The sequence below is a fragment of the Salmo trutta genome, chromosome 4 (genome assembly GCF_901001165.1).
Source record: "Salmo trutta chromosome 4, fSalTru1.1, whole genome shotgun sequence".
NCBI classification, from domain to species: domain Eukaryota; kingdom Metazoa; phylum Chordata; class Actinopteri; order Salmoniformes; family Salmonidae; genus Salmo; species Salmo trutta.
Window position 1 is genome coordinate 21,410,637 of NC_042960.1, and position 26,717 is coordinate 21,437,353.

Here is a 26,717-nt window from a genome sequence, read left to right on the forward strand (position 1 = left end):
AACCAATGTTTCGGCAACGCCGTGCCTTCTTCAGGGTTACATAACGAATGCTTGAACCAGGTTATGTAGGAATATTTTTGGGGTGTGCGTCAGCTTTTTTTAATCATAACACTCAATATCTCAAGGGAATGTAATAAAACACAGTATACTGTTGATCCCAATTTTCACATTGAAAAAATCAACCGGTACATGCAAACACAAACCCAGCACAACGAACGCTTTGTCAATCAAATAAATGATTTGATGAACCACAATCCCTGACTTATCAATTCCATTCAACATCGCTGCATATCTAGGTGGATTTGCAGTGCATGAAAGATGATTATGAAACTGTTCCACGAATCCTTCTTTCAGACACAACAACAGACACAACGAAGACAACACCAAAACACAGAACAAATACAAAACTCCTGTCATCTCACAAAGGGAGGTCTCGCCGTTACATAATCTTTATGTAAGGCAGCTTGAAATGCAGCTAAATAAATCCTGCTTGATTAATCCATCAATATGCTTCTAGCAGAGTGTCATAGGCAACAGATGACTGATGACAAAAGGTAGATTTCTGTGAAAGATGTCAAATTATCTTGACCAATCAGAGAAGCCGAGTGCAACTTACATGAGAAAACGTAGATAGATATCTGTAGATATCAGCATTAACAATGACCCTATTTGAAAATGCCCAATACCAATCAATCAAATCAATAAAGAAAACCACAAATCCATTACTCCGGCATATACAGTGCATCGCCCGAATGTGATGATATTGCTAAGACACTATATAAATCACTCTAAAATCCCTATCCCAAACACTCAGTCACAACAATCAACAGGCGTCACCACTAAGTCGATATAGTAAGTGACACTGTCACCCACCCAGAGCTACCCATGCCAACATAAGACTGTGCCACCGTGCCATCTACCCACCGCGTTCTGTAGGAGCCCTACCATCGCGGAGTCATCCTCGGCTTAAAACGCAGCGCATGCTTCTGCCCTCTAAAGACAGTCCTGTCCAGGGAGCAAAGAAATTATGAGCTGCTTAAAGAGCTGCTAAGCTTGAAAACTGATGACGGCACATATCAAGAGCAGAGAGTTAGAGTGAGAGAGGAGGATTAATCACGAGAGCCAACAGTGTAGACCTATGTCTGGACTCATAGCCAATCAATCTCTTACATCTCTTCCCCTCTCCCTCCTTCTGTCGCTTTCCTCCCTCCCTCTTACTGTCGCTTTTCCTTTTTCCCATCACCCTCTTTCTGTCTCCCTCTCTCTCCCCTCTGTTTTCCACTCACCCTATATATCCCTCCCTCTCCCCATCCCTACCTCCCACCCTCCTGCTCTCTCAAGTTAATGCTGGCTCACTGCAGAAGAGCTGGCAAAGGATCCTGGGAAAGGGATGCAGCAGCGTCAGTAAGCAGCAGGGAGCGGATTGGCTGGCATCTTGAAGAGTGACCAATGAGACAGGGAACAGCCGGCGTGGGTCAGCTCAGCAACCAATGAGGCAGAAGCTAACAGGATCAAAGGGAGCAGCAGTGTGCGTGTGTGTATACCCATATTGCTGACTCACTGCACAGGCGGAGAGAGAGAGACAGGGAGATGGAGATAAAGGTAGGGAAAAATAAAGGGGGGAGCAGGGAAGAGTGAAACATTGATAGGGCATGGGAAAGCCAGGGAGATATTAAAGAAGAGGAAAATATATAGAAGGATAGAGAGAGACTACAGAGAGTGAACAAGACTAGAGCAATGTTCCCCAAACTCGGTCCCGGGGAACCCCCGGGGTGCACTTTTGTTTTTTGCACCAGACGGCTGATTCAAATAACCAACACATTATTAAGCTTTGAATCAGCTGTGTAATGCTAGGGCAAAAACCAAAACCTGCACCCCTTGGGGTCCTGAGGACCGAGTTTGGTAAACACTGGACGAGCGAGAGAGAAGCAGTGTGCTGCCAGTCGGCCTAGATCAAAAAGGCAGCCTCAATGGCACAGGCATGCACACACACAAATACAGACACACACAAATAAATTAACACACACACAGACAGTGAGTCGCAGACACACACACACACACACACACACACACAAATGTCAAGTCTAAACAGCGACAGCTGGGAATTGAGGTCAACAGCAACTCGGTAGGTAGTACGAGCATTAGAAATGACAAGACACTTCATCTGATCACAAAATAACTAAGATATGGCAAAGCTGCTGGCTTCTGTCTATGACAAAATATTGTGAGGGCATCCAGAAAGATGACAGTATTCAAATGTGACAAAAATAACGTAGTCTTTATTCTCAATTCAAGCCTTCTGCGTAGACTTGGGCTGCATCCCAAATGGCATCCTACTCTCTATTATAGTCCCTAAGGTCCCTGTTCAAAAGGAGTGCACTATATAGAGAACAGGATGCCATTTGGGACACAGCTGGGTCGTGATACCACCCTCTCTGCTCTTGCGTAATGAAACGGCAGGTTTCATCTCACTCATTGAGCAGGTCCTTAAGTACTATGATTAAAAAGGAAAGTGGAATTCCACTAGCCTGGTCCTTGTCATACCAAGGAGTGGCATGATGGAACAAACAGACTGGTACTCAGGCTAGAATTTCCCTCTTAGCTGGAGTTCAGATAGCATGAAACCGATAGGGAGATAAAACGGAGACACAGGACGAAGGGTGTAGATCGGGATTGAAGCCTGGTCTCCAGTGAGGAGGCATGTACTGGCCAGGAGTGTTACCCACTTGACCACAGCTCTGGACAGTACTGCATGATTACCAGGATGCTTGGGAGGCTAGTAGACATCTAGAGAAATTAGAATCAGGTCACGTGGGCCTATGTGTGATGGATGGATGGACAGAGAGACTGGAAAGGCTTTTATAGAAGTGAATTGCGTGAGCTGTACCAATAAGGGCAACTGTACAATTGCACAAGCATATATCCAATTCATTGCCTGCAACATTTCAAGTTGAGATGCATCACAACAAGAAAGTCTCTTTTCCAAGAAGTGCAGACAGAAGACTGAACTAGTGTTTTGTCCAAACCATTATGCACATGCTACACATTCTTATACCTTAATGTCTCCCAAAAACAGAGCATACGTAAAGCCAAAATAGGGTTGAAAAGAAAACAATCCACTAAACAAGACTGTATTCAATGAAAGGTTTCTCCTCTTTTATTGGGTCTGAATCAGAACTCACTCGACCAAACTTGACCCATAGCCACAGGCTCATAGCATAGCATACTGATGGCGAGTGTTCCAATCCAGGGCTTTACACACAAAAGCTCAGTCCGAAATGGTAACCTACTCCCTATATAGTGCAGTGCACTACTTTTGACCAGGGCCCATAGGGCTCTGGTCAAAAGCAGTGCACTATACAGGGAATAGGGTGTCATTATCTGGCTTTCAAAGGAGTTCTTGCTGCTAATACTATACAACTCAGAATGAAGAGTCATCAACACATTAGTAACCGCGCCAAAATGTGCATGTGGAATGCCAAGAACGTGCACTGCAAAATAATGATGTTTTTCTGCAAGGATTTGTAGGATAGCTTGATATTGTCAATTCCATGGTAATGGAATTGCGTTGAGTCTCAGATTTTTCACTTAAAATGTAAACCAAAGAAAACCATTGATTGCAAAGTTTAACAAACCATACAACTCTATGCACAAGGACGACTTTTAACAATTTACACTGAACATTTTACAAAAACACATTTACTGGAGGAACTGTGCAGAGGCAAAGTTTGGTAAGAGAATTTTGGTCAAATGTCCTTGAGTCCACGTTAAAAATATCTAAATGTTTTAAATATGTTTAAATATCTGTTCCGAATTAAGATTCAGCGATGTCGGCAGAAAGAATGGGATGTTAGCTATAAGATGACACAATGACTTTGAAAAAAATCTCTTTTGGTTATTGAACTAGATTAAATGTGGATTTACACCCTGTAATGGAAATGCGGTAACAGAATTTCATCAAGGGTCCCTGATCTGTTTTACACAGAAATCCATAATTGTGGATATTAATGTAATTATCTTCATGGTGATGTATCCTAAATAGGTACACAAAAGGTATAAATATGGAATATCCTCCTTTCATATTTGAGTATTATTTTTAACACTGGCTATTATTTTAATGAGCTCTGCCCCCAAACAAGACCACATTTGGTTGGTCCGGATCAAATATAAATCAATCATAGACATCTATGTTTCACAAGTTTAGACATCAAAGTACAGCACAGTAGAGCACAGTAGAGCACATTAGAGTTCAGTAGAGTCCAATACAGCACATTAATGTACCTAACTCGTGTGCTCTACTGTGTACTGTACTCCACAGTTCAGTACTATACTTTTCTTTACTGCACTCCACTGTGCTGTACTATACTTTTCTTTACTGTACTATACTGTGCTTTACTGTGCTGTCCCAACTTGTGAACCCAACTGTGGTTTGTGACTATTATAATTTCCCATTGTAGCCAATTCAATTGCAGAAATTCTGTTACTAATTTTTGTTTTAAATCACTTAATAATTCACTTAATCAGTTTTAAATCACTTAATAATTCATAAACAAAATTGATAACAGTAAAAACACTAACTAATTGATAGGTTTACCTTTACTTGTTACTTCTGTGAACTTGTATTATCCTCCCTCCTCATGAGGGAAAGAAAATAGAAAATATCTTAAAGATATGTGGGTTTTTGGTGACGGAATTGAGGCACAAAGCAATGTTTCTTAAATGTACAGAAGGCAGAAAAATGTATCCAAAACAAAATATAAAAAAGTGTTGATATTAGTTGACAAGGGTTTTTACCTCAAAATTATGTTTTGATGCATTTCTAATACCTTTTAAGACTTTTTCTGATACAGGTTTTCTAAGACCCCTTTTCCATCTGTTTGACCAGAAGTCAAAAGCCTTTGCTTATTCCTAAAAAAATATATAATAAAAAAAATGGTTGAAATATCTATATATGCCTTAATATTTCTAAAATATAGACACCCGACAGCAAGATTTAACTTAGGGTCTTTTGTTTAGACATGTAACGTTAACATTAGCTAGCTAAACAATGAACTATAAACCCAATCCATAAAGTACTAGCAATACAAACCGATTGTCATAGCTAGCTAAAGTTAACCAAATAGGTTCAATGTTAGCTAGCAAGCCAGCCATCAAACTTCAGCTAGCTAGCTAACAGCAAGCTTTAACCTCCAATGAAAACAGCTTTCTGACAAAATTAGAAAAGTATAATATCTGAAACTGTAGCCAGTCTCTTACCCGTATACATGGATGAAAGCTTCACGGCAGACTGCAAACCCTTTCATTAAATAAGACGTCCTGTGTCGTTTCCATTTAGTTTGCACAGCCTGCTTGGCTCGTTGTGTCAAGTCACTCTGGTTCACACTGACCGTGTGCAATGCCATAAGAATCAGATCTTTCTCCCTCTCTGTCACGGATGCCATGGTTGCCTTTCGTTTGAAGATGTAATCCGGAAACAGGTGTTTTATACAACAGCCTTATGTGTTCTCTTTTCGACTCCTTGTGCATTTGCAATCAAATGCCAGAATTCTATTAATCTCCTTATCATACTTTGCTTCTACTAGACATTTCACTGATTTCAAAACTCAGTCAACTTCGTCCGTGACAACACTGTTGATCGCCGTTTCTTCCCCATCACTGTCATCAGAAGACTCTACACTGTCTTCTTCAATGAAAATGTTTTTACCTAAATCAGGGATTCCCTCATCGTCTGATTCATTTTCAGAGTCAGAGAGAGTCAGCATGGCACGGTTGTCCTCCAGAAAGTAGTCCATCACAACTTTTCCCCACTGACCTTTGTCGATAGCGCCTGATAAATTCAGGGCAGCAATGTTACTGAGAGCAGTAGCAACATATTTGCAGTTCTCCATGGCTAACGCTATATCGTTTGAAAAAACTACAGTAGAAAGGATTATCTACGCATTATGAGCATCTCATTTTATAGACACAAGATGCTACCTTGCAGACCAATCTGAAACTCATCTCTCGGCATGTCCAGCCCACTCATCATCTCAGCCATTCATGGCTAGCGGGAAGGTTCCTGACCTTTTCTTTGGCTAAACCAACTAGGCTCGCAATTTAACAACTTTATTCATATTTACAGATGGCATAAAAGTTTGTTATTAAGGCACATGAAAGCTCATATTGGAGAAGGCATCTCTACCAAAAAATGCATTTTGATAAAAACAAACGTTTTACATTCAAATGGCTCACCTATGAAGTCGTGACTTGCGACATACACCTAGTTTCCTGATACGGGTCACAATTTGACATGCTCCTATGAACTTCACGTTGGTGCTGTGCTCATGCCACGTTTTACATGGAAATTACCATATCTAGTTTGAGCCTTGTTTGACTTCCAAACAAGATAAAAAGAAAGAGATGTCACTACAGTTATTCATTTTAAAAAGGTGGATACAACCCAAGGTTGCCTCTCAAAATGGCACCCTATTCTGTATATAGTGCACTACTTTTGACCAGGGCCCATAGGTGCCATTTGGGATGCAAAACAAAACAATGACCAAACCAACAAAGCTGATGAAACTTCAGTTAAACAAATATATTATTGGTGCAATTTAATCACAGGAGGCAAAGCATAACAAGCGTGAACAGCTCTATCGTTTATAATAATTACCATAATTAGTGGAAAATTAAATGTAGTGTGAAATTTATCAGGCCACTGATTCAGAATTTCACACTACACGAATCAAATCACAATGACTCTTACCGAGGGGGAAAGAACACAGAGCAGATGAGAAGATTTCAATAATAACTTATTAGCAGCATGAAAGTAAATCTAATCAAGAGAATATGGCCAGTTAGTCTATCAGCAAACAACATTTTAGTCAATAGCAGAAGGGCTTATGGATATACGTTTTCATTGTCAGTGCAATCAAATTGTGTCATTGGTCTGTGTGCATCTGCTAGGAGATAGGGCTGCTAGGAAATAAACTAGTTCTGTGTAACCACAACAGAGTGAGGAGACCCAGAGACTACAGAGAGATCACAGACTAGATACTAGTCCCTTACTGAGAATTTAAAAAAACTTATCAGAGGGGTTGTGGAGGAGGAGGTGAGGACGCTGGAAAGGGGATGTAGGAGGATTGGCTTGGATATAACAGGAACAGGGACGGTAATTCCAAATCATTACGTTTGCGTACATGTGCATCCATGCTTGTGCACCCACACCACCCAGTCAGTCCATTTCACCATTCCAGCTGTGAGCTCTGTCTGTCTGTCTCTGTGTGTGTGTGTGTGTGTGTGTGTGTGTGTGTGTGTGTGTGTGTGTGTGTGTGTGTGTGTGTGTGTGTGTGTGTGTGTGTGTGTGTGTGAGTGCGTGCGTGCATATTTAAGATGTGTCCACCCTCTCCTCTTCCAGACGCCAGATTGAGGATTACTCCCCCCCCCCATTCAGAGGGAGGTCTGCATGACTGTTGGTATCTGTAGACACCCCCATCCCACCACCCCCACCCCCCTGGACACAAAGACACTGGAACACTCGATAAAAAAAGAAAACTGGTGTTTTTGCCTTTCAGAGCAAGGTTATGTGGTACAGTAGGCTTATGCCAACTCTCAACCTCTCAAATTTAACACACCTGGTTCAGTTACATTACTTATACTGCAAATATAGGCCAAAACCCTGTTTGAATAGTTTAGAAAGTCTTCATTTTTTCCTTCCTTCAAATAATATCAGATCTGACATGACTGGAAAAATGTGAAAGCCTCTTACTAGAAACTCCAGTTTCAATCTATCCAATCTTGTTTGACCTATTTTTTACAGTCTATGTGTTTGACCCACAATACGTAAGGGAAGGGAAGAGAAGAAGAAGTATTGGACCACAGCCCAAACTCTAAAATCTAATTCTCATATTCATCAATAATATATACCACTCACCAGTCTCAATGGAAAGCAGTGTCGGTGTGCAGCCCTGTCTCGCCTCTCTAAGTTTTGGCCAATAATGTCAATACTCCGCTCCGCTCTGCTACCCTTTCCATCCCACAGCTCTTTCCAGAGCACTGACCTCAGCTGTTTCCCCCTACGCTCCCTATCTCTCTCCATCTCTCTCTGGGAACAACACAAACTGCCTTGTCACGCCATCACAACGGTGACGCCGGCCAAATTTTCTAAACGTAAACCAGAGCGTGAGAGGGACACAAACACGCAGTCACACACACACACACACACACACACGCGACTAAAAGGGACACAACAGGTTAGAGCAGGGGGCCCAACGCTCCATAATGAAATCACTAGTAGCATTAGCAGCATGCTAACACGTCAGCTAACGGCCTGAGACTGTAGACAGACACAGGGCTTGTTTTCAGTGAGTGGAGGGATTATTTTCAGAACTGTAGAGAGTGTGTGTTAGAAGAGGCCCAGTGTTCCAAATGGGAATCCTAAACAGGTTTTTAATGCTTAGGTTTATTAGCCGTGCCAAATTCCAAACACACACACAAACACACATGCAGGCACAAACAAACACGCATGCACAGAACACGCACATACACTTCACCTGGCTGGGATACATATTATCAATGGCTAGACTGGCCACACAAACAAGGAACATAAATGCTGTGCACTTTGTTACCGAGCAACGACCGGAGCAACCCGCATGGTAAAAGGGCTTTGAAATCACCATAATAACAAAGGACATTGTGGACTTAATGACTGACATTAAAGTCCTCCCATCATACGGTGTGCATCCCAAATGGCACCCTATTCCCTATATAGTGCAATACTTTTAACCAGGGCCCATAGGGTCAAAAGTAGTGCCACCATAGGAAATAGGGTGCCATTTGTGACGCCGTTTTAGTGTGGGATGCAATAACAACAATTTCTGTGAGTATTCATTTGATTTAAGATGAGACTTTGTTAACTGGGGAATACAAGTCTTGTTCAATGGAAGGCAACAAAGCTAAATTATAGCATTGGTCTAAAATTAAACGGACAATGAAAATGACAACAGTCCATGAAGACTACATCAATCCTGAAACATCGGCACTGCTGTAGATCAACAACTAGCACAAAGCACTTATCATTCAGATGAATTGGGCAGTATACAAAATTAGAAATGACCTATCATTAAAAGAAGACCACTTATCAAAGCAATGAGAGCATACAAATCTAACCAAGATAGCAGGTATTTTCATTCAATTATTCTAGCCAGTTTCCATTTAGGCAGTTTGTGAGGCAGACATCAAAGATACAATCTGATTGAGGCATCCACCACTATTATCAGTGACTATAGAATCCATAGTGCTGAATACCATACAGTTGAAGTTGGAACTTTACATACACCTCAGCCAAATACATTTAAACTCAGTTTTTCACAATTCCTGACATTTAATCCTCGTAAAAATAACCTGTCTTAGGTCAGTTAGGATCATAACTTTATTTTAAGAATGTGAAATGTCAGAATAATAGTAGAGAGAATGATTTATTTCAGCTTTTATTTCTTTCATCACATTCCCAGTGGGTCAGAAGTTTACATACACTCAATTAGTATTTGGTAGCATTGCCTTGAAATTGTTTCACTTGGGTCAAACGTTTTGGGTAGCCTTCCACAAGCTTCCCACAATAAGTTGGGTGAATTTTGGCCCATCCCTCCTGACAGAGCTGGTGTAACTGAGTCAGGTTTGTAGGCCTCCTTGCTCGTACACGCTTTTTCAGTTCTGCCCACACATTTTCTATAGGATTGAGGTCAGGGCTTTGTGATGGCCACTCCAATACCTTGACTTTGTTGTCCTTAAGCCATTTTGCCACAACTTTGGAAGTATGCTTGGGTCATTGTCCACCTGGAAGACCCATTTGCGACCAAGCTTTAACTTCCTGACTGATGTCTTGAGATGTTGCTTCAATATATCCACATAATTTTCCTCCCTCATGATGCCATCTATTTTGTGAAGTGCATCAGTCCCTGCTGCAGCAAAGCACCCCCACAACCACATGATGCTGCCACCCCAGTGCTTCACGATTGGGATGGTGTTCTTCAGCTTGCAATCCTCCCCCTTTTTCCCCCAAACATATTGATGATCATTATGGCCAAACAGTTTGATTTTTGTTTCATCAGACCAGAGGACATTTATCCAAAAAGTACAATCTTTGTCTCCATGTGCAGTTGCAAACCATAGTCCGGCTTTTTTTATGGCGGTTTTGGAGTAGTGGCTTCTTTCTTGCTGAGCGGCCTTTCAGGTTATGTCGATGTAGGACTCGTTTTACTGTGGATATAGATACTTTTGTGCCTGTTTCCTCCAACATCTTCACAAGGTCCTTTGCTGTTGTTCTGGGATTGATTTGCATTTTTCACACCAAAGTACATTCATCTCCGCTCAGGAAGGAGCGGCATGATGGCTGCGTGGTCCCATGGTGTTTATACTTGCGTACTATTGTTTGTACAGATGACCATGGTACCTTCAGGCATTTGGAAATTGCTCCCAAGAATGTACCACACTTGTGGAGGTCTACAATTTTATTCTGAGGTCTTGGCTGATTTCTTTTGATTTTCCCATGATGTCAAGCAAAGAGGCAGTGAGTTTCAAGGTAGGCCTTGAAATACATCCACAGGTACACCTCCAATTGGCTCAAATTATGTCAATTAGCCTATCAGAAGCTTCTAAAGCCATGACATCATTTTCTGCAATTTTCCAAGCTGTTTAAAGGCACAGTCAACTTAGTGTATGTAAACTTCTGACCCACTGGAATTGTAATACAGTGAATTATAAGAGAAATAATCTGTCTGTAAACAATTGTTGGAAAAATGACTTTTGTCATGCACAAAGTAGATGTCCTAACCAACTTGCCAAAACTATAGTTTGTTAACAAGAAATTTGTGGAGTGGTTGAAAAACGAGTTTTAATGACTCCAACCTAAGTGTATGTAAACTTCCGACTTCAACTGTACGTAATTAATCCATAAAGGGGCAATCTGCAGTTGCTACATCCATTTTTTATTTATTTATAATGATATGTACCCATTGATATGTACCCAAGAATACAACTTAATATATACAATGCCTTCGGAAAGTATGCAGACCCCTTGACTTTTTCCACATTTTGTTACGTTACAGCCTTACATGCTGACCAGACCGGACACGTCGCGTGCATGAGCGTTGCAAAATATATTTTGAAATCCATGTTATTCAGATATTGCACCCACACTGCTAGCGCACGCCAACGAGCGTCTGCGTTGCCAAGGGCTAAAATAGAAGTCATTCCTATTTTGGACGCAGATCGTGCTGCAAGTCCTGCCTCTCCCATCTCCTCATTGGTTTTTAGATGGAGGTTGAAAGACGAACTGTTTTGCCGGTTGTCGTGTAAATACAATGAAAGTTTAGATGCCAATCACCATATAAGTTCAAAGATGAAAAAGCCTGGGAGGAGAGATGACTAGAAACGATTCGGTTGACCATTTTATGTGTGGATTAATTGTCGGAGTAGAGGACCTTGTGAATTTCAGGTAAAATAACAACTCAATGTTTATATCCCAGGACAAATTAGCTAGCAACAGCAAGCTAGCTAAATAGGACAAATTAGCTAGCAAGTGCAAGATAACTAGCTAAATTGCCATACATGTTTAATGCATTTTCGACCTGTCCCCAAATTAATGTCATTGGTTCAGAGTTTGTTTTGATATTTTAACCTGCGTGTCGTGAACGCGTTTGGTGTACGGGAACAAAATAAATTTATGCACGATAGCGCACGATGGAGCACGCGCGCAGCCGGTTTGGGTTCCGTGTTATTCTAAAATTGATGAAAAAAAATTATCTTCAGTAATCTACACACAATACCGAACATTAACAAAGCAAAAATACGTTTTTAGAAATGTTTACAAAATTAAAAACTGAAATACCTTATTTACATAAGTATTCAGACCATTTGCTATGAAATTCAAAATTGAGCTCAGGTGCATCCTATTTCCATTGATCATCCTTGAGATGTTTCTATAACTTGATTGGAGTCTACCTGTGGTAAATCAATTGATTGGACATGATTTGGAAAGGCACACACCTGTCTATATAAGGTCCCACAGTTGACAGTGCATGTCAGAGCAAAAACCAAGCATGAGGTTGAAGGAATTGTCCGTAGAGCTCCAAGACATTTTGTTGAGGCACAGATCTGGGGAAGGGAACCAAAACATTTCTGCAGCATTGAAGGTCTCCAAGAAAACAGTGGCCTCCATCATTCTTAAATGGAAGAAGTTTGAACCACCAAGACTCTTCCTAGAGCTGGTCGCCCAGCCCAACTGAGCAATCAGGGGGAGAAGGGCCTTGGTCAGGGAGGTGACCAGGAACCCGATGGTCACTCTGACAGAGCTCCAGAGTTCCTCTGTGGAGATGGGAGAACCTTCCAGATGGACAACCATCTCTGCAGCAGTCCATCAATGAGGCCTTTATGGTAGAGTGACCAGACGGAAGCAACTACTCAGTAAAAGGCACATGAAAGCCCGCTTGGACTTTGTCAAAAGGCAACTAAAGACTCTCAGACCATCTGAAAGAAGATTTTCTGGTCTGATGAAACCAAGATTAAACTCTTTGGCCTGAATGCCAAGCGGCACGTCTGGAGGAAACCTGGCACCATCCCTACGGTGAAGCATGGCAGTGGCAGCATCATGCTGTGAGGATGTTTTTCAGGGGCAGGGAGACTAGTCAGGATCGAGGCAAAGATGAACGGAGCAAAGTACAGAGAGATCTTTGACGAAAACCTGCTCCAAATCAAATCAAATGTATTTATATAGCCCTTCATTTATATAGCCCTTCAGCTGATATCAGCTGATATCTCAAAGTGCTGTACAGAAACCCAGCCTAAAACCCCAAACAGCAAGCAATGCAGGTGTAGAAGCACCTGGTCCTCAGACTGGGGCGACGGTTCACCTTCCAACAGAACAATGACCTAAAGCACACAGCCGAGACAACGCAAGAGTGGCTTCGGGACAAGTCTTTGAATGTCCTTGAGTGGCCCACCCAGAGCCCGGACTTGAACCCAATCGAACATCTCTGGAGAGACTTGAAAATAGTGGGGCAGCGACGCTCCCCATCCAACCTGAACAAGCTTGAGAGGATATGCAGGGAATGGGAGAAACTCCTCAAATACAGGTGTGCCAAGCTTGTAGCGTCATACCCAAGAAGAATCAATGTTGTAATCACTGCCAAAAGGTGCTTCAACAAAGTACTGAGTAAAGGGTATGAATACGTAAGTAACTGTAATATACACTGCTCAAAAAAATAAAGGGAACACTAAAATAAAACATCCAAGATCTGAATGAATTAAATAATCTTATTAAATACTTTTTTCTTTACATAGTTGAATGTGCTGACAACAAAATCACACAAAAATAATCAATGGAAATCCAATTTATCAACCCATGGAGGTCTGGATTTGGAGTCACACTCAAAATTAAAGTGGAAAACCACACTACAGGCTGATCCAACTTTGATGTAATGTCCTTAAAACAAGTCAAAATGAGGATCAGTAGTGTGTGTGGCCTCCACGTGCCTGTATGACCTCCCTACAACGCCTGGGCATGCTCCTGATGAGGTGGTGGATGGTCTCCTGAGGGATCTCCTCCCAGACCTGGACTAAAGCATCCGCCAACTCCTGGACAGTCTGTGGTGCAACGTGGCGTTGGTGGATGGAGCGAGACATGATGTCCCAGATGTGCTCAATTGGATTCAGGTCTGGGGAACTGGTGGGCCAGTCCATAGCATCAATGCCTTCCTCTTGCAGGAACTGCTGACACACTCCAGCCACATGAGGTCTAGCATTGTCTTGCATTAGGAGGAACCCAGGGCCAACCACACCAGCATATGGTCTCACAAGGGGTCTGAGGATCTCATCTCAGTACCTAATGGCAGTCAGGCTACCTATGGCGAGCACATGGAGGGCTGTGCAGCCCCCAAAGAAATGCCACCCCACACCATGACTGACCCACCGCCAAACCGGTCATGCTGGAGGATGTTGCAGGCAGCAGAACGTTCTCCACGGCATCTCCAGACTCTGTCACGTCAGTCACATGTGCTCAGTGTGAACCTGCTTTCATCTGTGAAGAGCACAGGGCGCCAGTGGCGAATTTGCCAATCTTGGTGTTCTCTGGCAAATGCCAAACATCCTGCATGGTGTTGGGCTGTAAGCACAACCCCCACCTGTGGACGTCGGGCCCTCATACCACCCTCATGGAGTCTGTTTCTGACCGTTTGAGCAGACACATGTACATTTGTGGCCTGCTGGAGGTCATTTTGCAGGGCTCTGGCAGTGCTCCTCCTGCTTCTCCTTGCACAAAGGCGGAGATAGCGGTCCTGCTGCTGGGTTGTTGCCCTCCTACGGCCTCCTCCACGTCTCCTGATGTACTGGCCTGTCTCCTGGTAGCGCCTCCATTCTCTGGACACTACGCTGACAGACACAGCAAACCTTCTTGCCACAGCTCGCATTGATGTGCCATCCTGGATGAGCTGCACTACCTGAGCCACTTGTGTGGGTTGTAGACTCCGTCTCATGCTACCACTAGAGTGAAAGCACCGCCAGCATTCAAAAGTGACCAAAACATCAGCCAGGAAGCATAGGAACTGAGAAGTAGTCTGTGGTTACCACCTGCAGAACCACTCCTTTATTGGGGGTGTCTTGCTAATTGCCTATAATTTCCACCTGTTGTCTATTCCATTTGCACAACAGCATGTGAAATTTATTGTCAATCAGTGTTGCTTCCTAACTGGACAGTTTGATTTCACAGAAGTGTGATTGACTTGGAGTTACATTGTGTTGTTTAAGTGTTCCCTTTATTTTTTTGAGCAGTATATATATATATATATATATATATATATACACATACACACACACCCACTCAAAAGTTTGGGGTCACTTAGAAATGTCCTTGGTTTTAAAATAAAAGCACATTTTTGGTCCATTAAAATAACATAAAATTGATCAGAAATACAGTGTAGACATTGTTAATGTTGTAAATGACTATTGTAGCTGGAAATGGCAGATTTTTAATGGAATATCTACATAGGCGTACAGAGGCCCATTATCAGCAACCATCACACCTGTGTTCCAATGGCACATCGTGTTAGCTAAACCAAGTTGATCATTTTGAAAGGCTAATTGATCATTAGAAAACCCTTTTGCAATTATATTAGCACAGCTGAAAACTGTTGTCCAGATTAAAGAAGCAATAAAACTGGCCTTCTTTAGACTAGTTGGGTATCTGGAGCATCAGCATTTGTGGGTTCGATTACAGGCTAAAAAAGGCCAGAAACAAAGGACTTTCTTCTGAAACCCGTCAGTCTATTCTTGTTCTGAGAAATGAAGGCTATTCCATGTGAGAAATTGCCAAGAAACTGAAGATCTCGTACAACGCTGTATACTACTCCCTTCACAGGACAGCGCAAACTGTCTCTAACTAGAGTAGAAAGAGCAGAGGGAGGCCCCGGTGTACAACTGAGCAAGAGGACAAGTACATTAGAGTATCTAGTTTGAGAAACCCGCAAAACACCAGTCTCAATGTCAACAGTGAAGAGGTGACTCCGGGATGCTGGCCTTCTAGGCAGAGTTGCAAAGAAAAAGCCATATCTCAACCTGGCCAATAAAATTAAAAGATTAAGATGGGCAAAAGAACACAGACACTGGACAGAGGAACTTTGCCTAGAAGGTCAGCATCCTGGAGTTGGCTCTTCACTGTTGATGTTGAGACTGGTATTTTGTGGGTTCTATTTAATGAAGCTGCCAGTTTAGGACTTGTGAGGCGTCTGTTTAAAAGGGACAATCAACTGCTAATTGTCCCTTTAAAATCTATTATGTTGAAATTGTTGCTTAATTGTCAGGATAATCCTCATCTTGGCTATCTATACCGCAGTGTTTTCATCTCAATCTCTCTTTGTTGAAAGGGATTTGTCGGTTCAACGTGTGTTTGTTGGAAAGGGTACGTTAAGTCCCCCACCCCCACTCGGTGCGTGGACACACACACACACACACACACAAATCTAAAGCGTCCACTGGGCCCACGCAGTAGGGATGGGATGATGAGAGATCATGGAGATATAGGGAGAGGAAGGGGGGATGGTACAGATCTCTCTCATCCTCCCACCCACAAGTATATTAAGACCATCTCCCACCCACAGCTATAGATAGAGGCTTTGGTCATTGTGGTTTAAACCAAAAGGCATCCTGATGCTATTAGATGTTGTTACATAAATGCCACGGCAGCGATGTTTGTGCCTGCTGGACAATGTTGACCCCTAGCAGTTCAGGGAATGTTCCGAATGCTCAATATACTGCATCTCTTCTCCCACTCCCTGGTAGTCAGAGGAATATAGCTATATACCGGTATGCGTGCTTTACTGAGAAGAATACTCAAACATTGCCTACTGTTCTTTGTACTCAATGTTGAACATTGTTTTTCCTCTTTGCTGGCTGTGCATCTGTGAAGGCCTGTCTTTTTCATAAGTGGTCTGTCCATGACAATAACACTCACTCTACACATCTAGCGACAGCACTGTCTGAGGATAGCAGATATGTCAATGAGAAGAGTCAGTGTGTGTGTGTTCCAGACACCTTAAATTAGGGCCTACAACTGTGCTAGCGTCAGGGCAACAGAAAACATGGACTTTGCACATCTGTCAACCAGAGTCAGATACACTTCCCATTTCAGCCCTCACTGAGCAGTCAGCCATATCACGAAATACACTGCATCTGTGAGACTGAGAAGCAGTACTGTTAAAGGATAACTTTACTGAAAAACTGTCTTTTGGTATTTTGTTCATTAGTCCACTGCTAATACTATCCTCCAAAACAGTGCACGCCAGCAGTCAGGTTTTCAAGATAGAGCACGTTCAGTACAGAGTAAAAACTGTGATGAGTTGAGCATGTTTTCAAGTTTTTGACGCAAACTATCCCTTAGCACACTCATCCACAAATGTATTAGCTAAATGCAAATAAAAAGGCTAAAAGTTTCAGAGCTAACATGAACACAGTATAAACCACTTGACTAAATATCAACCAACAGAATATCAGATATCATGGAACAATAAGGGAAATTGGCAAAGGAAATATAATTTCATAAGATGAAATACAAAGCAAACCTCAATAAAATAGTTCATTAATTCACAAATATATTCTAAGCAAGATAAACTCCCATGAAAATAGGTAGTAATGATCATTAAAATAGCATATTACATTCCAATTATAATATATGGATGGAATTTGATTGTATCACATCATAACCCACTTAAGATTTCAGGGCTTGACTCACTACAGAGCCCCACACCCATTGTAGCCCATATAGCTGCCCATAACTGTCTGCATGATGAACAGTGGACCAGTGCAACCACCAGATATCAAGTTTCATCACCCCAGCAATTGATACACAGGCCTTGTCCCAAATGGTACCCTCTTCCCAATGTAGTGCACTAGTTTTGACCAGAGCCCCCCTATTTAGTGCACTACTTTTGACCAGGGCCCATATGGCTCTGGGCAAAAGTAGTGCACTATATAGGGACAATGGTGCCATTTGGGGCACAGCCACACTCTCACAGCCCTCCTCCCACAGCCCTCCTCCTATCAATGTATCATCAGTGTCTGGTTTCCTCGCATGGGCGTCAGCCTACAGCCTGCCCACGCTGATAAAACTCAACACACACACACACACAATGGGAGAACAACTGCAAGTGTCAAAGACCTGACAAACAAAAGTACTGTAAAGAAATACACACACACACACACACACACACACACACACACACACACACACACACACACACACTCTATGTGTACACACAGTAAGATCTAAGTTCAACATTCAGCCACCACACCATTGCTCATAGTGTTGTGATATGATGTTACTATTCAAGAAAATGGTTCCAGTAATATTTCAAGAGATATAAGGTATTTGAGTGAAATGAGGATGTCAACTATGGATCTTTCCCTTGACATTGTATGTGTCTAGTCAACTAATTATCTCTGACTGTTAGTGCTAGAGGGGCAGACCTACAGAGACGCACACTTAGTGACGTACACGGAGACTTCACACCACACACTCAACTATCCCCCCAAAGGAGACACCATGCAGATAATACAACTTCCTCCCTTCTTCATTTCGCTCTGTCAATGTCCCTCTTTTTTCCCTTCTCTCTCCATCCTCCCTTCTCCGAGCCCAGAAAACACCACTTACTTGAACTCCATGGCTGTTCTGTTTCTATCTCCTCTCTCTTCCCTCTCGGTATGTAAGAACGTCCACACAGATCTCCCTGTCACATAATCCGTCTCATCTCTGACACGGTGTGTGTGTGTGTATATGTTAGGGAGCGTATGTGTGTGAGAGGCTGGAGCTGTTACGATAATGCAAACAGACTGACAGAGAAGCCACCAGCTGAGCGCAGCAGGAGGGGGGAGGGGCATCACTGTCAGGGGAGAGGCATTGACCAATCGCAAAGCTCAGTGAGGCTTGGGGGTGGCCACATGTGTGTGTGTGTGTGTGTTTGGCTTGTAGCCCCACTGGGCCAGAGGCGTCACAGGCAGAAAACAACAGACTTCACTAGATAAGGAGGGAGAGAGTAAGGGATGTGTAACAAGAGGAGAGGAGAGGGGGGGAAACAAACAGGACATGCCGGAAGCCACTCATGATTTGAATGTCATGTTTTAGAAGAGCATGTTTTGCATGGTTAGAAAGGGATGATAATATTTGTATTTACAATGGTGTTTGTGTTTTATACTGACTCACCAGGTGAAATATAGTAAACCTATTTATTTAAGTTCTATTCAATCCAAGGTCAAAGTACTATGATACCGTACATAATAAATGCATTGTCGTAAGATGTAGAACCCATTTGACATAAATGTATTTATATAGTACAGTACTGAATGAATCAGGCCCCTTTTCCAGTGCCTAAAAAAACATTGCAGTACATTGAATTTGTCATTGAGGTAATTAACTGGTTTAAACTTCAGGACTTCTACATGAAGTCCCCGATGAAGAGTGGGGGTAAAAACATCTGCACGCTCCATTTGCCCTCAAAACCAAACAAGCGGTCGTTGAGTTCTCCCCCATTACGGTTTCATGGTCTTCTACACACCTCTGATGATAGGTCTGAGTAAATGGTTGGCCAAAAAAACTAATTCACCAACCATTCACTAACCAGAGATTACTATGTCGTTGTAATAGAAACAATATGGTAGTAATGTATTTCCCAAAAGGTATTTACACAAAGTGGTGTCCAATAACTAACCTCAGCCTTGCGGCAACAGCACAGTCTTTTAATGGAGAAACAGGAAAAGATAATCAACCTTTACTGCTCTTTGCATGCGTCTTCCATTTGTTTGTTATATGGCAGGCCAGCGGGAGAAGGGCTCAGCAGTGATGTTTTGAATTATACCAGAGAAAATGAATACAAGAACCAAAGTGAGCAAAACAGTAGTAAATAGTAGGCAAAGCCCCTGAGGCTGGGGAAAAGTATGGTTCAAGAGGTTGTTAAGTTAGGGGCAATAAAGTAGAAAAGCTAGTCCTTGTGGAATAGGCCTTTATTCGTAGATTATTAAATCGACAGGGAGTGTTTTGTGGCGGTTTTGGATTCGGTTCCATATTCTTACCCATTCAGTGTTCACAGATGTGGACAGACTGGATAAGTGGAAGCAATACAGTAATGGCTTCCTCTAACTCACTAATAGGCTATGCTTAGTTTGCACTATAGGCCTACTGTTTTCACTGATCATGTAATTTCAGATCTGTGAACAGCAGAGGTGGGGGCTAAGGGAAGGGTCTAGTGGCCAAAATGGAACAGGGCACTAGGGGTCCAGTACCAGGCCCCTCCAGCATCTTCTTGGGTTGTGTTCATTAGGGCACAAAGTGCTGAAACATTTTGTAACAGAAAACAAAAACAAGCATTTTTTATTGGAGTTCAGGAAGTCAAATCAAAATTTCCCTCACAGTTTCAGTCCCATTTCTTCAGATTGGTGTCTAATGAACATACACCAAGAACACTACCCAGCTGACATCCCAGCATCCTTTGGAAACGTACTGAGTCACATTGGTATCGTTGTGTGTGCAGTCTGAACACAGTTATCGATCAGGAAGCAAAGCCACTACACAGCTAAAAGCTGAAGTGTTGTTGGCCTCACTAGGCCTGGAGCAAAAAACTAGTGGATGATGAACGAATATGTAGACTATTGACTAAAGTTGTGCCAATTAAGAATTATGTTATTCCTTCTTGCAAAGTCTTCACTAAAAGACCATACTCATGAAATACATGCTAAAATACAGTAGAGAGCAAATTGAGCACCAATTTTTTATTAATTATTATTTGGCTGTCCCAAATGTTCACTTTCTGCTTGTTTGTCTAAGGCAGACTCAAATCCTGGAAGGCGGAGTGTCTGCAAGTTTTCGCTCACTCCCTTGTCATTGATTGATCATTTAAGGTAATTGAATAGTTAGGAATCCCCCTCCTTGTTGTCTAGGTCTTAACTGGACACAAATTGAAAGGAAATAACGAACACCAGCAGAAACACAGCACTCCGGGAAATGAGTTTGACACCCCTTATGTAAGGATAAGCATTGTAGGTGTCACGTCCTGACCCTTGTAAGAGGTAATTTTCCATAGTAGAGTGGTCAGGACGTGACAGGTGGGTGTTTTGGTTTTCTGTTTCATTGTGGGGTTTTCTAGATTTCTATGTTTTTGTTTTCTATGTTTTGGCCAGGTATGGTTTCCAATCAGAGGCAGCTGTCTATCGTTGTCTCTGATTGGAAGCCATACTTAGGCAGCCTGTTTGTCATGTGTGGGTAGTTGTTTTCCGTTTTGTATGTTAGTTACCTGACAGAACTGTTGGCTGTCGTTTTTGTTATTTTCTGTTTAAGTGTTATCATTAATAAAATATGAGCACTCTACACGCTGCGCCTTGGTCCCCTTTATACGACCCATGTGACAGAACTACCCACCACCAATGGATCAAGCAGCGTGCACTCACCAAGAGGATGAGCGGGACCAAGCAGTATGGCTCAGAGGAGGAGATCCTAGATGGGGCAGGACCGTGGACAAGGCCGAGAGAGTATCGCCGCCTGCTGGAGGAGATAGAGGCAGAGAGGGCGGAATGGCGATACTGGGAGGAACGGCTAGGAAGGCAACAGGAGACCGAGAGGCAGCGGCAAAAAATATTTTTTGGGGGGCACACGGGTAGATTGGCTAAGGCGGTTGTAAGACCTGAGCCAACTCCCCGTGCTTACCGTGGGGAGCAAGTGACTGAGCAAGCACCGTGCAATGCGGTGATGCTCACTGTTTTGTCCATGCGCACTCACAGCCTGGTGCGCTCGGTACAAGTTCCTCACCGTTGCTGTGCGAGAGTTGGCCGTCAGCCAGGAAGAAGTGCGCCGGCTCAGCGTATCTGGTCTCCAGTTCGTCTCTTCAGCCCAGGTTATCCTGCGCCTGCTCTACGCACGGTACCCCCGTTCACCAGCGCAGCACAGTTCATCCTGTACCAGGGCTCCGCCCGTGCTGGGCGAGAATAAACATCCAGCCAGTACGGGGTGTGTCAGCCCCAAGCTCCAGACCTCCAGTGCGCCTCCATAGCCCAGTACGTCCGGTGCTTGCTCCTCGCACTCTTCCTCCAGTAAGCCTCCATAGCCCAGTACGGCCGGTGCCTGTTTTGAGCACTCGGTATCCAGCGACGCTCCTCAGCCCGGAGCCTCCAGCGACGCTCCTCAGCCCGGGGCCTCCAGCGACGCTCCTCAGCCCGGAGCCTCCAGCGATGCTCCTCAGCCCGGAGCCTTCAGCGGCGGCCTGCAGCCCAGATCCTCCAGCGGCGGCCTACAGCACAGAGCTTCTGGTAATGATCTACAGTCCGATTCCTCCGATAATGATCCACAGGCCAGTGTTACAGAAGCGGAGGGATCTGCAGGCGGAACGGGGGTTACGCCCTGAGCCGGAGCCACCTCCGTTGCTGGAGGATCGGAGGGAGAGGAAGGTTCTGGGTGTAGCACATGAGCCGCCATAGACTTTTGTCACCCTCCCTGCCCTCCCTTTGTGTTTGGGGTTGTTTTTGTTGGGTTTTTGTTTGGGTGCAGTCGGAGTCTGCACCTTTGGGGGGGTACTGTCACGTCCTGACCCTTGTAAGAGGTCATTTTCCATAGTAGAGTGGTCAGGGCGTGACAGGTGGGTGTTTTGGGTTTTCTGTTTCATTGTGGGGTTTTCTAGATTTCTATTTCTATGTTTTTGTTTTCTATGTTTTGGCCAGGTATGGTTTCCAATCAGAGGCAGCTGTCTATCGTTGTCTCTGATTGGAAGCCATACTTAGTCAGCCCGTTTTTCATGTGTAGGTAGTTTTCCGTTTTGTATGTTAGTTACCTGACGGAACTGTTGGCTGTCGTTTTTGTTATTTTCTGTTTAAGTGTTATCATTAATAAAATATGAGCACTCTACACGCTGCGCCTTGGTCCCCTTTATACGACCCATGTGACAGTAGGTTATTTATTTGTTCATTAACCAACAGGTTGTCAAAGTAGCCTTGTGGTTTGTAGTCCACAGCTTTGTAAACAACAGCGATGATGCAATGACACCCAGATGAGCATGGCTAGGTTTCATTCCAGAAAGATACTCCCTTCTGCCCCCCTTCACAGACCTGAAACGACAGAGTAGGTGTAAGCAATAGCTCCAACTATTTTTTGCCATGTTGCTTTTACTCAGATGTGTGAAGGGGAGTGAACAAGGGCAGGGAGAAATCTCCCCAAACAAAGATAGGATGTTAAGGCACGGGGGAGAGATATACTACTTCCTGAAAATAACTTTACCTACAAATCACCAGGATCAAGGGAGCACTGGTCATAATAACATGCCACTCACTGAAGCTCCCTGGGGTCTTGAAAACAACAGCAAGTCTGGTGAACAGTGCTGTGTGAGTGTATTTGTCAGACAGCAGAAGGACCACTCTCTGCACAGAGGGCAGTAAGGCTAACTCAGTCTATCCTGTTTGGGTCTGGTGCCACTGATGCCAACAAAGCCTTCCTCTTAAATAGCCTTCAATCTCCATATCTCTCACAGCACAGCCACTGAAACTACAGCACCGCACTGGACAATGAAAGAATCACTCAAGTTGTCAACACACACGAACAAACATAAAATACATGTATGCAGACAGACATACAGACCGAGGAAAAAATACAGAGATCCCTAGTCCTATCTCCCCCATTCAAAAACACCCACCACACACACACATACTGTCCAGTCAATATCTCCCTATGCCACAGACCTGCCCTTGGGGAATTTCCTCTCTCCTTCCTACTGTAATGCTATTGGCAGAGCCTAATAATGCCTGCAGCAATCACCAAATGCATTTGTATCCTCCCTAACCACTTCCACCCTCACTTAAAGGGATTAAGACCCTCTTAAAGAAATGTCTATGAAGACACAGGCCTTCTATGACCTATTAGCATCACCCTCACATGGCCATAACCAGGACAAGCCTACAACAACATGCACAATTACAATGTTTAGCCTATTTTAATTTTATTTGTCAGGGACTATATCCAATAACTGTATTTCATCAGATGTAGCCAACTAGCTCATTTCCGGAAAAACATACAACATCATGACATCACAGAATACAGCACACAATGTGTACTTATGTACATCGGGACAAAGTGTACTTGGTTAACTGAACAGAGGTTTGCGTACAGCCTAGCTGGCCTCTGTGTTAATAGATGGTAGAAGGGCTTCTCTGAGAATGTCCACTAGTCATTCTATATAACAAACATACACTTACTGGGATACAACAGCAAGTGTGAAAGACATTTGAGTGATCATGCCGAACATAGTGTACAAGGTGTAAACCAGCAGAGGTGGAACGACCCCGGAATAAAAAACATAATGTGTAGGGGTGGGTGGATTTACAGGTTTACTCGCTCTGGATTGTCAGTACTGCATGTGTTCTTGGCTGTCGTGCCGCGGCTGTGTCGGAATCGATTGTGAGTTGAACTTATTAGTATGCCTTCCCATAAGGGAGTGCCCGGGGTTGGCTTGCGGTCGGCTCTGGCACAGCCATGGCACGATACAACAGGGTATAATGTTAGAATTTTTACTTGCAGTCATTAGCGGCTGTTAGAATCTTTCTTCCTTTTTTGTCGGAATACAACAGGATATAATGAGGAGTGTCATGAGTCAGGGAGATGGTCTGATGGTCTTAGTGACAACAGACCTAGATATGAGGGTAGGTTTCAGTGGGTGGAATATTAGGACAATAGGAGGTTTACAAAGTTGCAGCTATAGTACGCTTAACAGTGCAAATTATTATGGTACAACTATATGGACACTTAATCATCATGGTGCTTTTAATGGTACGTTTATAAACATTGGTTGTGGTAAGTATAATTGAAACTTGGGTATCATTGTGGTAAGTGGGGAAATAAGTATAGCAAGTTATAATTGTAATGGCTTACCAGATCATAAAAAAGAAGATCAATTTTTACATGGCTAAAAGATAAAGAATATAATCTATTGTTTACAGGAAACTCATTCTACAAATATAGATGAGGTTGGGTCGAATAAGTACTGGGCGTGAGAAATATATATTTGTCATGGGCAAAGAAACTCAAAAGGGGTGATTATACTAATTAAAACACATTTTGATCCGATTGTGCAAAAAGATCCGTGAGGAAGATGGATTATTTAGAATATGCTATTGGACCAAAAACAGATCTGGCTAATTAATCGATATGGGCCAAATAATGATGATTCACACTTTTTCGAAAATATATATAATAATCTATTGAGTTCACAAGCAACAAAATCATCTATTATTGTGGTGGGAGATTATAATACGGTTTTAAGTACCTCAATGGATCATAAAGGAAGTCATTCTACAAACCATCACCATAAAGCACTTAAGGAGATCACAAAGATCATGGATACATTAGAACTAGTGGATATATGGAGGTTGAAAAACCCTGACCTAGTGAGATATACACAGAGGAGGCTTAATCACTTCCTGGTCTCGTTCTTGCTGGCATCAAAAGTTTAAAAAAGTATTAATAGGAGACCGAATGCGATCAGACCACCATCTAATTGGCCTTCATATAACTCTTACAGAATTTCCACGTGGACGGGGATATTGGAAATTTTATCAAAGCCTATTTGATGACAATTTGTTCTTAACTAAGACAAAATAATTCATAATATACATTTTTTTTGTACAACATAGGTACAGCAGATCCCCTTATTGTATGGGACACTTTCAAATGTACTTTTAGAGGCGATTGAATGCAATACTCATCATTAAAACAAAAGCAGTTTAGGTCAAAAGAGATTAGACTACTAAAGGAAATAGAGGAAGTAACAGCGCAGGTACATGGTAATGGAAACTGTATTATAGAGGCACAAAATAGGTTAGAGGAAAAACAAAAAGAAATGGAGATAGTTATTCAAGAACGATCAAGTGTAATGTACTACAAAAATAAGGTGAATTGGATGGAAAAATTGGGAAAAATGCACAAACATTTTCAACACAGAAATTCTACCAAAAATAATTTACAGAAACTCGTTACAAATTATGGAGTTATCCATGATTCACCAAATTATATTTTGAAAGAGGAAGCAAAATATTTTAAGCATATGTTTCTTTTCAGTCTCCATTTCCACTGAATGATGTTAACTGTAAGGATTTATTTCCTAATAATAATAATAATAATATTATTATTAATAATGTAAAATTAACACATTTACAGAAAGACCGGTGTGAAGGCCAACTTACAGAAGAGGAACTTTTTGAGGCAATAAAATCTTTTCAGTCTGGAAAAACACCAGGGCTTGACGATATACCAGTAGAGGTATATCAGACCTTTTTAGATGTACTCAAAGAACCATTATTAGCATGTTTTAATTACTCTTATACAAATGGTAGACTTTAAGGTACTCAACAAGGTGGTCTGATTTCATTACTGCTAACATATAGAATAAAAAAGGTTATACCAGATATTGTTCATCCTGATCAGACAGGTTTTTTACATGGACGATAGACTGGAGAAAATATATGACAATTATTTGAAACAATTGAACATTATGAAACATTGAAGATAACATGTCTGGTCTTCATAGCAGATTTTGAAAAGGCATTTGAAATAGTACAATTATAATTTAGATATAAATGCCTGGAATACATTTTGCTGAATCTCTTATGTACATCAACCCCAGATGTAAAATAGTAAACAATGGTTACTTCTCAGAAAGTATTGAGCTTTTAAGAGGAGTAAAACAAGGCTGTCCATTGTCTCCATATCTATTTATTATGGCCATTGAAATGCTAGCTATTAAAATTAGATCCAACAAGAACATCAATGGGTTGGAAATCCAGGGGATAAAAACAAAAGTGGCAATGTATGCTGATGATTCTAAGTCCACAATCTGGATCACTGCACAGACTCATTGAAGATCTTGATCACTTTTCTAGCCTCTCTGGATTAAAACCTAGTTATGACAACTGTACCATATTACGTATTGGATCGTTAAAAAAATACAGTGTTTACACTACCTTGTAGTATACCAATAAAATGGGTGGATGGTGAAGTAGACATACTTGGTATTCACATCTCAAAAAAAATACATGAATTTACCACAATTCATTTCAATAGAAAGTTAGCAAAAATAGATAAGATTTTGCAACCACGGAGAGGTAAATACTTGTCTATTTATGGAAAAATTACATTGATTTTACAAAATTATAGTCCTATCACAGTTTAC

At 42.2% G+C, this 26,717-nt stretch overlaps 1 protein-coding gene across 6 annotated transcripts in view; it reads right to left on the reverse strand.

Moving 5' to 3' along the window:
* The window catches only part of trim2a (tripartite motif containing 2a), a 64,333-nt gene that overhangs the window by 26,829 nt on the left and 10,787 nt on the right, over nt 1–26,717 (reverse strand). For 3 of the 6 annotated variants that reach the window (XM_029750133.1, XM_029750134.1, XM_029750127.1), the window contains exon 1: nt 18,176–18,360. The exons of 1 other annotated variant lie outside the window; for it this stretch is intronic. The gene's annotated coding sequence lies outside the window, so the exon portion shown is untranslated. Of the gene's footprint in view, nt 1–924; nt 1,201–18,175; nt 18,361–26,717 lie in introns of those variants that run through there. 2 more of the 6 variants (XM_029750131.1, XM_029750129.1) reach the window with 2 other exon arrangements.